A 13,086-nucleotide genomic window follows, 5' to 3' on the forward strand; every position below is an offset into this window, starting at 1 on the left:
CTGTAACAGCTGTGTAATGATCAGCTTGAGGTAGTTGTAACAGCTGTGAATTGATAGCTAGAAAGGTTGTACGTACGTTACACTTGCATCATTTAAGTGAGAAATTTATCTTTGAGCATTAATGTGTGTAACGGTCGTCAGTGTTACTAACGACCTATTTTACTGAGTCAAAATCTTCTATCCCACTCTTCTTACTCCACTATATACTCCACAAATAAAAACATGCCACATGTTCTTCTATTTTATTAAATGCTAAATTTATGTCTTCTATTATTTCAATTACCTAAATATGATGAGTTATTTATTTTAGGAAATTGAAATAATAGAAGGCATAAATTTAGTATTTAATAAAATAGATGGACATGTGGCATGTTTTTATTTGTGGAGTATATAGTGGAGCAGGAAAAGTGAGACAGAAAATTTAGACTCCATTTTCATTCATTTATAATTATTCAATTTCATTCATTTATAAACTCTCAAACCTTTAAAAAAAAAAAAAAAAAAAAAACTCTCAAACGAAAGGCTTAAGGAAAATTGCCTCCCATCAGCTAGTATTAAAATTGGAAGATAGTTTTGGCCTTTTCTCCCCAAAATTTTATTTTGAAGAAAATTAAAAGATTATTCTAAATTTCATAAATCTACACGCTAAAATCTAAAAAAAATTCTATCTTTGATATTAATAAAGTAAGCCTTGAAAAAGATTTCCAGTCACAACAACCGACGACTCTTGGATATTTTGCTCTCAAAAGGTCAAATGTACTCTAGCTAAGTCACTTACTCCCCAAGTAAGTTGCCAGACATCCTCTAGAGATATTGGAAATAATTAGGCAAAATTAAATTAACAATTGACAATTTTGATCCATTGTCATTTCAGTCTGTTAACTTTTTGTTTGTTATTCTTCTAAAAAGATATATTTGTTGTCACTGTTAGTCTTTGTCTATTATGCTGTTAACTCACTCTAAAACGTCATAATATTAACTCTTCTCCCATTCTTTACACTAAAAAAAAAAATTAAAAAAAAAAAAAGCTATACCTTCTTAATGAAAAAAGAAAATTCTTTCTTTAAAATCAAAATATTACCTCTTCTCTCTCATCTCACTTTCTCTGCTATTAAAAATGGAGCCTAGAATGTCACATGTAAGGTTGGTGGTGGTGGGTCTATTGTGGTGATGGATGGGTCTATTGTGGTGACGGACGCAATCGATGGTGGGGGATTGGATGAGAGACTTTTACATTGGAGGACGTTTTGAAAAAGAAGAAGCTTTTGGAGTTGGGAGGACAAAGTGATAAAAAAATAAGCTTGATCAAAATTGTTGTGCGTGTGTGTATATATATATATATATATATATATTATTTTGGTTTCTTACAAAATGTTTTTTTTTTACCTGTGTTTTATCAACGAGTGCTGAGAGTTTTTTTTTTTTTTTGGAGGAAAGAGTGTTGAGAGTTGGTTAATGTAGACTTTATCTATTTATGATTTTGATTACATAATCACTTTTAATCATCAACAATGATTATATAACTATTAAATATATGATATAACTATGTAATTAAAAGTATACATGAATATTTATTGGAGTTTAATTTAGCCTTCCACCTTACCGTAGGCATATGCATTTTATAAATATTGTAGTTGAATTGATACATCTCCATATACAAAATGCTTGGGAGTTTACAGAAGAAAAGTTCGAACTACGGAGTTAGCAATATATTGTAATTATTTCTAAAAAAGTAAATTTTTTCGTATACTCCCTTAAAACGAAGATATTTCACATTTTTAACATTAAAAAAAAAAAAACTTTTTAGAGATTATTTTATTAATTTAATATATATAAAAGACAATTGATCAAAGTTTATAAATATTTTGAAATTATTATGAATATTTATTGTGACCCACACTTAATTGGTATTTATTGTGTCATGTCCTAAGTGTTATTAATGGTTCATTTTACAAGTTGATCAACCGACTCTTAAGTAGATAATTTGCTTTATCAAAATGTGGATTGTAGCCTAGCAACGTCACAAAATGAAATGTCACTTTCTCAACTATATATGTTTAATATAGATCAAGATCTTCTAGCAAATATAGGAATTGAATTAAAATAATCATTTCTCTCATCAGCCGCCGCCTCTAAACCCAAGTTTAATGTAATCAAAGGGTATACAAAATAAAATAATTAATACTGCTTCTACACTTTTGGAAGTCGACACATATATACATGGATATGGTCGTTAAGCTTTATCACAATCAATCAATCATGGGTTTTGCATTTTTCTTAAGTTGCAAGCCTAAGAAAAGAATGTCAAATCTTCACCTAATCCTACATATCAAAGCGTGTGCAATCAACTTTCTATCCTTATGAGGATTTTTTTTTTTTTTTTTCTAAGACTTTCATAAATCATATACTATATAATAAAAATTAGGCTTAAACATCGTGGTTGTGTCAAATGACTTTATCATATTGTAAATTTTTTTTTTAAATTTTTAGATTTAAAAAAATATATATAATTTTTAAGTTGATAAAAATTTTAATTCGATTACAATCCAAATTATTTATCTTATCCACGTAATCTTTATTTTTTACGTGTAGTGCATTATAAAAAAAGCAGCGTGGATAAGATAAAGAATGGATACTTTTTAAAAAATTTTACGTGTACTATTAGTATTTTATTACGTGTACTATTAGTAAAAAAACAGCAATCTTAATTTGATTAGGATAGTGTACTATTAGTATTTTATTTAAATTTAAAATTATAGATATTTTAGAATTTCACATAGGATAGGTGTTTCTTTAATTCCAAACCATCTAATAATTTCTCTTATAATTTAACTTCAATATAATTTAAAATTCTATGTCTAATAGAACTCTCCCAAGTCCTAACTTCTAAGTTTTTTGGATAAACATGCATCCTAAGTGATGAGTTTTACATTTTTTTAACGTTAATTGTGATAAATTTTTTAATACATATCTTTTTCCTAATAATTCTATTTCTTTTATAATTCCTAAATTAATTAGAAATCTAACATCTTCATAATTGAAAATTCTCTATATATACAGTTTTTTTAGTGTATTTTTATATATTTATATATGCACAAACTTCTTCATTTACCGCTTCTTTCTTTCTCTTTTTTTTTTTTTTAATTTAAATTTTTGGAGATAGAAACACTAATTATTTTTCTAATAAATTTTTTCTCTCCCCATTATTAATAATAAGCTTGTATCTCTTTTTTTGTTTGCAGTAGAATACTTAAATAAAACCACACTATTACAGGTGTGGGTCCGAGAGTTCTGCAGTCCGGCCCAAACTCTATTTGGGCCCAGGGCCCGTGCCGAGGAGGTACCTTGCCGAAGACGAATGATCAGTGGCCGAGGTAGCAAGGGGAACGGCTGAGAACTTACCCTGTCCTCGGCATTCCAGAGCTTCAACGGGAAGACCAACACCCTGGTGTAGGCAATCCCCAAACAGCCCCCTCAAGGGGATGTGAACGGAATGGGGCCCATAGGGAAGCAGGGTGTGAACTCGGACTAAGGAAAATGCGTCCCCCCCTTCAGTAAATGCACCTGCCAATACCCAGAGCTGGTTAATGAGAAAAGACGTTTGGACGGTGCAAATGTCGATCCATGCAACTAATATAAAGTTAGACGGGATGGTTGATGGGATGGATACAGAAATAAGCTCCTCTCTGACCTACAAGTGGAGGGTCAGGATCAACCAAGACGGACTATATAATAAAAAGGAAGGTGCACCAATAAAGGGGGGTTGGGAAAAATGGCCAAAAACCAGAGCCTCCCAGCCCACCTCCAGGAGAAAGACTCCAGGGGTGAAGGAAAACTTAAACTTGTACGAACACCGCGAAAAACCCACCGCCTGTCGATCAAGGCCTAGCCTTCCAAACCCACGCTCTACAAATGATATTGTTAGGGGCCTTTTCACGCGCGAACCCGACACTGTTACGGTCCGCAACGAATCGCGTCCTTACAACAGGTATGTTTCTATTCTTTGTTTTTGTTTCTATGGTTTTGCTTATGAGTCATAAATGCAATTTTAAACCCATGAAATCAATTATATGAATCTCTATAAATATTTCACCTTTATGATTTGTCAAGCATCAATTATTATTTGAGTTTGTATTGTTTGTAGTAGAATGTTTTATCAAAACCACCATCCACACTATTAAAGGTATGTTTCTTCTCTTTGTTTGTTTGTTTGTGTTTTTTTTTTCTATGGTTTTGTTTATAAGTCATAAAGTCAATTTTAAATCCATGAAATTCATATATAAACCTATATAAATATTTCACATTTATGATTTGTCCGGCCTTAGTTATTATCTGAGTTGGTTTTGTTTGTAGTAGAATGCTTTATCAAAGCCACCATCCATATTATTACAGGTATATTTCTCTTCTTTTTTATTTTTGTGTGTGTGTTTTTTTAATTTATGGTTTTGCTTATGAATCATGAAAAGGTAATTTCAAATCCATGAAATCTACTATATGAACCTTTATAAATATTTCACCTTTATGATTTGTTCGCATCAATTATTATTTGAGTTAAACTTAAAGGTATGGAGATATATCCTTCTATCGCTATAATATTCTTCCTTTTTATCCTACAAAAATATGTTTAGTTTCTTTTGATTGATTTTGCATATATGAATTATTTGAACTCTCTCTCTCTCTCTCTCTCTCTCTCTCTCTCTCTCTCATAGGCTTTATCTATTTATTATTTAAGAATTATCAAATTTTGTATTTCATACTACAACAAGGGTTCCATCTTTTTTATTTCTAGGTTGTATTTGAGTTATGCTTATATGTACATTACCGTATTAGATTAAATTAATTTTCTTGAATAGTAAAATTTTTATGTTACTATTTCTCATTTTTATTTTTGTTGTTAGTAATATTATATGTGTGTGCTACAAAAATGTCATTATAAGACAATTGATAAGTTAGAAGAGAATTATGTTTATTTTTTTTGGCAAATGAAATACCTTTGGTTAAGTTTCCATAGGTTTTTAATTATTAAATTTAATAATTTTTTCATATAAATATATTGTATTATTGCTTTATACTTTTAAGAACGATAATTTAAATGCAATTTATATAATCTAGATTTAAGTGATTATTAATTTATTATTTTTCAATAAAATTATATTAAAAGTTTATAACTAAAACCGTGCAACACACTGGCATAATGCTAGTGATATATATAATATACCACTCGTGAAATCCATCCCATGAATCTCAATCACCTATCATTTGAGATTTTTTTTTTTTTTTTCAAAGGGTCATGCTATCCTTCACAAATTTTAACATATTAGCATCAACTTAATTGGAATTTTTCACGCACAAAGTTAAAAGGATTTTTATTTTTTTCTAAGGCTTTTATAAATGATACTATATAATATACCACTCGTGCAATCCATCCCATGTATCCCAACCACATATCATTTGAGATTAAAAAAAAAAAAAAATTCATGCTACCCTCATAAATTTTAACATATATTACAGCATCAAAGTTAATTTCAAAATGTGGCTAATGGATTTTTTTTTTCTTTGCTGAGTGTGGCTAATGGTTACTTATAGATTAGGTATACAAATCTTGTTATAAAGCACTATTTTTGTAATTTACACATGGGATCTGTAGGGACACGATTATTTAACGGCTTAAGAATGACGTTGGGCTCGTAAGTAAAGGCCCCTGACAATATGATTTGTAGAGAGTGGGCTTGAAAGGCAGGACCTTAGTCACAGGCTAGCGGTTTGACCGGGATTTCTGTGGAAGCTCCTCTATGGGTGGACTTGGCTTGACTAGCTAAGCCTTCCATTAGTGCGGGTTGTAGGGTTTAGGTCCTCAGACAGTGTCCGGTGAGCATTGTACCCTTCCCTTTTTCTCCCCTTTGCAGGATTTTTCCTCCTTCCCCGGGGGCCTCCCATTCTCCTTCGCTTTCTTTCCCTTTTATACTAGTGTTCGTTTCCCCTTTGAGAGTCCACGTGTAAGTTTTACTTTTTGGGGAACAGACCTGTCCTGTCAACCCATACCTAGAGTGGTTAGGGGTCGTTGGAAAAGTTAAAGGGCATGGTTTAGAGTATGGGCTTGTCAGATACAGGGTTCTATATTACGATGTTAGCAGGTTTCTCCCTTGTCCTGCCCCTATACTGAGTTTTCCCCTTTCTTCAGGCATTTTATGAGGTGCCGAGCATGAGGTCGCCCTCGGCAATATCCTCATGCTCCTTTTGGGATTTCATTATGCGTCCTCGGCAACAGCTCTCCTCGGCTTAGGCCTTGGGCCCTAATGTAGAGTGGGCCTGGGCCATGAATTCTCTGGCCCCACAATAGCCCCTCAAAATCCTGCTGCCCGACCTTTTAGTTGGGGAGGAGGGTTTTGGTAATGTTGGGCCCACATCATGGCTCGCTCAGATTCTATACTCTACTAATATTTGTGTTTTTCCATTTACATAGGAGATGTGCCAAATTAAGAGGCATTCCTTTATCCACTCACGCGGAGTCCTTTGACGTTTCAGTACTTGAGGCGCGCCTTCACGAGGATCTTCAGATCCTACAGTTGCGGATGGTGTTGGAAATTGGGCCAAATCTGCCTTGTCCGTAGCATTCCTTGGAAAGCTGCACAAATTGAATGCCACCACCTTACCCTTTATATAAGTAGGATAGGAGGTTATTCTCCTTACATACAAACCCTTCGGCTCTCTTCAAAATCATAATCCTTCAGCTATAATCACAGTCTCCATATCCAGTGCTATCCACCATTTGTGCAATATGTTTGTGACACGGGCAGGGGTAAAGGAACCACATCCACCACAGAGGCGCCGGGTCCCTCCGATACTCAAGGTGGCGTGGTCTGGATAGGGGAGGCACAGATTCAAGATGATCTTCCGTTTTGACAAGGGGGAAATAGTATTTCTCCCTCTTTTAGTCAAAATCCGAAGCAAGTACTGGTCGCACCAGATTCTTGGTGCGTCAGAAGTAAGGTTTTCCGCCATCAGCGCCGTCTGCTCTATCGCAGGCATCGTTACGTGGAGGCTAATCAACTTCCGGCTCCCTGCACCTTTTCTTCAACGGTGCTAGCCCGAAGTTAGGCTCTCTGCACCTTTTCTTCAGCGGTGCAAGCCCCAAGTTGGGCTCTTTTGCTGCCTGAGTTAGAGGCATGTAAAAGTATTGAGGAATGGTTTCCTTGGACAACATTTTGGAACGGCAGCACCCCTCTTCTCTGCACCTCTTCTTCGGCTTTTTCTTCACTCCCTTGTATCTTTTCTTTTCGCTTATGTAGTTAGTTTCAGTATGAGCTTACTTAAGCTCTTTCATTGTACGGTGTACTGTTTCTTTGTCTTAATAAGAAATGGGTTTGCTTCCTCTTAAATACTTTTCTTCTCTGCAACAACTACTTTGTGAATGGGATATTACACGTGTATTTTCCTTTAATGATGCTTAGAGCAGGAAAAACCTTGAAACAGAATCCTACTAATTTGAACCTATCGACATTATCAAGCATAATAATGATAATTCCCAGTAGATTAAACTCATGAAACTAACCGAGATAACAGCTGAGTGCTTCGTAATGCATGCGAGGCGACCATCCGAGAACGATAAACTTTAAATAATCCATCCGAGAGGGTAGCCAAGCAGTGAGGGACTTTGTCCGTGTTTTGACAACATCTGATCCTATAACTGTCGCATCAGTTCCCTTGGTATTGAGGATCTGAGGATAGACGGGGGATTCCATTCAGTCTAGGGATTAACCCAACTATCAATGAGGAACTCTTCTCCGGGGTAGATTCTAAGGGTCATATAACGTCCAGGTTGTGCCCAAACCTCGTATTGTCTCTTCTAAGTAGTTGGTTTCCCCAGAGGCTTGGGTCCGAGGACCATACAAGGCCTTGGTTCTATCCAAAACTTGTAGTTTTTCTTCTAAGTAGTTGGTTTCCCCAGAGGCTTGAGTCTGAGGACCATGCAAGGCCTTGGTTCTGTCCAAAACTTGTAGTTTTCTTCTAAGTAGTTGGTTTCCCCAGAGGCTTCGGTCCGAGGACCATACAAGGCCTTAGTTCTGTCCAAAACTTGTAGTTTTTCTTTTAAGTAGTTGGTTTCCCCAGAGGCTTGAGTCAGAGGACCATGCAAGGCCTTGGTTCTGTCCAAAACTTGTAGTTTTCTTCTAAGTAGTTGGTTTCCCCAGAGGCTTGGGTCCGAGGACCAAACAAGGCCTTGGTTCTGTCCAAAACTTGTAGTTTTCTTCTAAGTAGTTGGTTTTCCCAGAGGTTTGGGTCCAAGGACCAAACAAGGCCTTGGTTCTGTCCAAAACTTGTAGTTTTCTTCTAAGTAGTTGGTTTCCCCAGAGGCTTGAGTCCGAGGACCATATAAGGTCTTGGTTCTGTCCAAAACTTGTAGTTTTCTTCTAAGTAGTTGGTTTCCCCAGAGGCTTGAGTCCGAGGACCATACAAGGCCTTGGTTCTGTCCAAAACTTGTAGTTTTTCTTCTAAGTAGTTGGTTTCCCCAGAGGCTTGAGTCCGAGGACCATACAAGGCCTTGGTTCTGTCCAAAACTTGTAGTTTTTCTTTCTAAGTAGCTGGTTTCCCCAGAGGCTTGGGTCCGAGGACCATACAAGGCCTTGGTTCTGTCCAAAACTTGTAGTTTTTCTTCTAAGTAGTTGGTTTCCCCAGAGACTTGAGTCCGAGGACCATGCAAGGCCTTGGTTCTGTCCAAAACTTGTAGTTTTTCTTCTAAGTAGTTGGTTTCCCCAGAGGCTTGAGTCCGAGGACCATGCAAGGCCTTGATTCTGTCCAAAACTTGTAGTTTTTCTTTTAAGTAGTTGGTTTCCCCAGAGGCTTGGGTCCGAGGACCATACAAGGCCTTGGTTCTGTCCAAAACTTGTAGTTTTCTTCTAAGTAGTTGGTTTCCCCAGAGGCTTGGGTCCGAGGACCATACAAGGCCTTGATTCTGTCCAAAACTTGTATTCATTTATTTATTGATTTATTTTCCAAATGTTAGCCCCTCGATCAAGGTGGGGGGAGTTAGCTTGATGTTAGAAGCCCCTAGAATCGCCCGTGCCCTTGGCACTGCGAGGCATAGCCCCTAGTGGAAGTTTATGTTGGAACAACAACAGCATGTCGCTGGAAATGGAGGAACCCTCGCAGACCTTCGCTTGATAGAGGCTCAACTCCACCGCCACCTGTGCCAACGCGCAAGCCTTCCCCACAGACGGCGCCAATTGTAGGGACACGATTATTTAACGGCCCAAGAATGACGTTGGGCTCGTAAGTAAAGGGCCCTGACAATATAATTTGTAGAGAGTGGGCTTGAAAGGCAGGACCTTAGTCACAGGCTAGCGGTTTGACCGGGATTTCTGTGGAAGCTCCTCTATGGGTGGACTTGGCTTGACTAGCTAAGCCTTCCATTAGTGCGGGTTGCAGGGTTTAAGTCCTCGAAAAGTGTCTGGGGAGCATTGTACCCTTCCCTTTTTCTCCCTTTTGCAGGATTTTTCGTCCTCCCCCGGGGGCCTCCCATTCTCCTTCGCTTTCTTTCCCTTTTATACTAGTGTTCGTTTCCCCTTTGAGGGTCCACGTGTAAGTTTTACTTTTTGGGGTGCAAACCTGTCCTGTCAACCCATACCTAGAGTGGTTAGGGGTCGTTGGAAAAGTTAAAGGGCATGGTTTAGAGTATGAGCTTGTCAGATACAGGGTTCTATATTACGATGTTGGCAGTTTTCTTCCTTGTGTTGCCCCTATACTAAGTTTGCCCCTTTCTTCAGGCATTTTATGAGGTGCCGAGCATGAGGTCGCCCTCGGTAATATCCTCATGCTCCTTTTGGGATTTCATTATGCGTCCTCGGCAATAGCTCTCCTCGGCTTAGGCCTTGGGCCCTAATGTAGAGTGGGCCTGGGCCATGAATTCTCTGGCCCCACAGGATCTATATGATATATATATATATATATATATATCTATACTACATATAAGAGGATTCTCCTTTTTCAACTGGACTTTTATATGGTTCAAAAATATTCTTATTAATGAACTATAATTTTATTTAGGAATAAGGTAATAAATGTCAAATAACAAATTTCATTTTGAATTCAGAAAGAGAACTCCTAAAATTTAGGATTTCTTTTTCCCTTCACATTCAAAAAAAGATTACATTTACAGTTTATCTCTAAAGTTTATCATTTTTATTTGTTTGAAAAATTAAAAAATATATTCCTAAATTATAATAGATGCAAATTATTAACTTTTATATAAAAAAAATAGAAGAGCCTCTGAACACGTGCGTGAGTGCGTGTTGAAAAGCTAGTATGTATATATGGTACTTGGTCTTTTTAATTTGTATATACAGATGAATTTACAAACAAACAAAAAAAACAAAAAACAAAAATGAAGGATTAAGGAAATGTGGTTTAAGGGAAGGAAGAAGATTTATCTCTTTTTGTAATGATGTAATCCATAAACTCATTCATATCATGCTTGGTAAATTGATTTTTGGTCCCTAAAATTTTAAAAATGAACAAGTTGATTCTTTCATCTAATTATTTATTAGTATTACTAGACTAATAAGGCTCCTTTTTATTTCTTATTTTAGGTTTAGTGAAATAATGTTTAAAATTGAGATAGAGATAATGTCCTAATTTTAAGGATTTTGATAAAAGTTTGAAAGCCTAAAAGTTAGAAACTATTTTAAAAATAGTAAATTACTCTTTTAACCGGTTTGTGTTTTTAAATTTAAAATTATTCAACTAAAAAATAGGGGTACTTTAGAGAGTTTAAGAATTTTTGTGAGAATATTTCAGTATGTAAAATATTGAAAATCAAATAGAGAATTCTCTTATTAATGGTATATATATATATATATATATAAATATTTATGATTAACGGACACTAAGGCATCTCTTTTTTAAAATATAAATTGAATCAATCGCATATTTAAGAGATTAAATTCAAACCAACCCCCAGAACTAAGGAACAAAAATTGAACAATCCCATGGAAGGAAATTGTTACATCAAATGATAAATGATAAATTATAAATTATCATTTTGTTTTTAATTCAAAATTGAATCTATCCCAAATTTCAAAAAGTCTAAAATTATAAAGTATCCTTTTGTTTTTAATTCTCAAATGATAATAAAGACAAATATATATATATATATATATATATATATATTATAGTACAAGATTTTACCTGGATTGTTTCTTTTTTATATTATGATGTGGATCATGTTACTTAGTCAAAAGTCTCAACTCTCACGTGGGATTTGGAGCATGCATTGGTAGGCTGCTAAAGCTGCTATAGTGGATAATGGTAGTTAGGCGCCTACTATTTCAGAAAGTAAAAGGAAAAAGAAGTGTTACACATTGCTACTCTCATTTCACACTTTGCATTCATTTCATTGGAAAGAAAAAAAAATAGAGAAATAAAATTATCCACTTTTGAGTACTAATTGCACGTCACCAAATCATCATTCTCTTAATTAAAGCAAACACAAGCTTAGATACTTTGATGGTGATGGCTACAAGTAAGAAAAAAAGGTCTTTGAATTGGACTTGCAATGACCGACATTCTCTTTCAATTTCTTGGTGGAAATATGACCCAACATGGACCCCTAATCTCTCAATCTCATTCTTCTATTGGGTGGTTCTTAATAAGTCTTTAAGGGTGTGCAATTGGATTGTCATTGTGGCATTTTGAATTATTCAAGTTCTTAATTACATGAAAACTCACGTGGTTTTTCTCCTATAAATATTGTAAGGTAAGCCAAAGATGATATCTTTGTAGGGTCAATGAAATTTGGAAGTTAATCACTTAGTAATTTCTCTATTCTCTATTGATTATCCTTAAATATTGGTCATTCGTGAAACATAAGTAGGGTTTCTCTCTCTCTCTCTCTCTCTCACATCTTGAAGGTTCATGCATTAAATCTTAATGGGCTCCATTATAATTGGTCATTCTAGTACACCACAAAGTCTAAAAAAGATCTTGTTAGGGGCTTTTCCTTAATCTTCAAATCTTTAGTCATGGTAGGAATTCAAAAAGAGTCGCTTTTAGTAGACTAATCTTTTTTTCTTTTCTTTTTTGAGAATGCTTAGTAGACTAATCTTGGTCTTTGATTGGTGACTATTAATGATTCTTTCATGATTAATATTGAATCGTATCAAAGAAAGGCCATAATTAATCATGTCACTCAATTCTTTTTATGCAATCAATCCACACGCGTGGTAGCATGATATATACAAAATGTGCTACTTTCATGTCAAGCATGGAAATTCCTGTTCATCTTTGCATGATTGGTTTTCAATGTCATTATATCATTGATTTTTGTTCGTGTGTGACATGTTCAAATTCATTTTGAGGTCAGTTTGAATGAACAAAAAGCTTTAGACTGTATGAAAATCCATTTTCACATGCTAGAATTTGAGTTTTGCTCAAAACAGAGAGTACCAAATCACATTTCTTCTTGCACTTTAATTCGAATGAACAAATCTTCTATTTATATTATCAATTTATCATTCAGGAATTCAAAAAGAGTCTCTTTTAGTAATTTAAGGTTTTCAATTTAGTATTTTCATTTAGATTCATCGAATCTTTTCGTTAGTTTTAGTACTTTTCACTTTCTAAATGACATCATTTTGGTGGAAGTTAACGATATGGATTGGATAAATGATTAATGGAAATTACAGAACTGAAATAACAAAAAACTTAAAGTAATTAATTGAAAATAGATCAAAATAAGAGGTTACAATCTATAATTTAAACCAATCATTAACTAATACTAGAAGGTTTTTTTTTTTTTTTTTTTTTTTTGAGTATGATTACTAAAAGGTATTGAACTCTAATATTTTCTAATTCTAATCTTTTCAAATTATGTTCTAATTTTTATACAAAACAAATTAACGCATTTTGTGGAAACACTTTTATAAAGAATTATTAGTTTCTTTCAATATTCCAAGTGGTACTCATTTAACACGTTTTGGGCACGCTCCATTATTATTATTATTATTTGTAAGCTGCACAAACATCCAGTGTCTGCTCCATTATTTTCAACTTTTATGCTTGATTCCACACACTTCATGTGTGCTCTTCTCCAAA

Source organism: Quercus lobata, chromosome 3, assembly GCF_001633185.2.
Source record: "Quercus lobata isolate SW786 chromosome 3, ValleyOak3.0 Primary Assembly, whole genome shotgun sequence".
In the NCBI taxonomy this organism is placed as follows: Eukaryota; Viridiplantae; Streptophyta; class Magnoliopsida; order Fagales; family Fagaceae; genus Quercus; species Quercus lobata.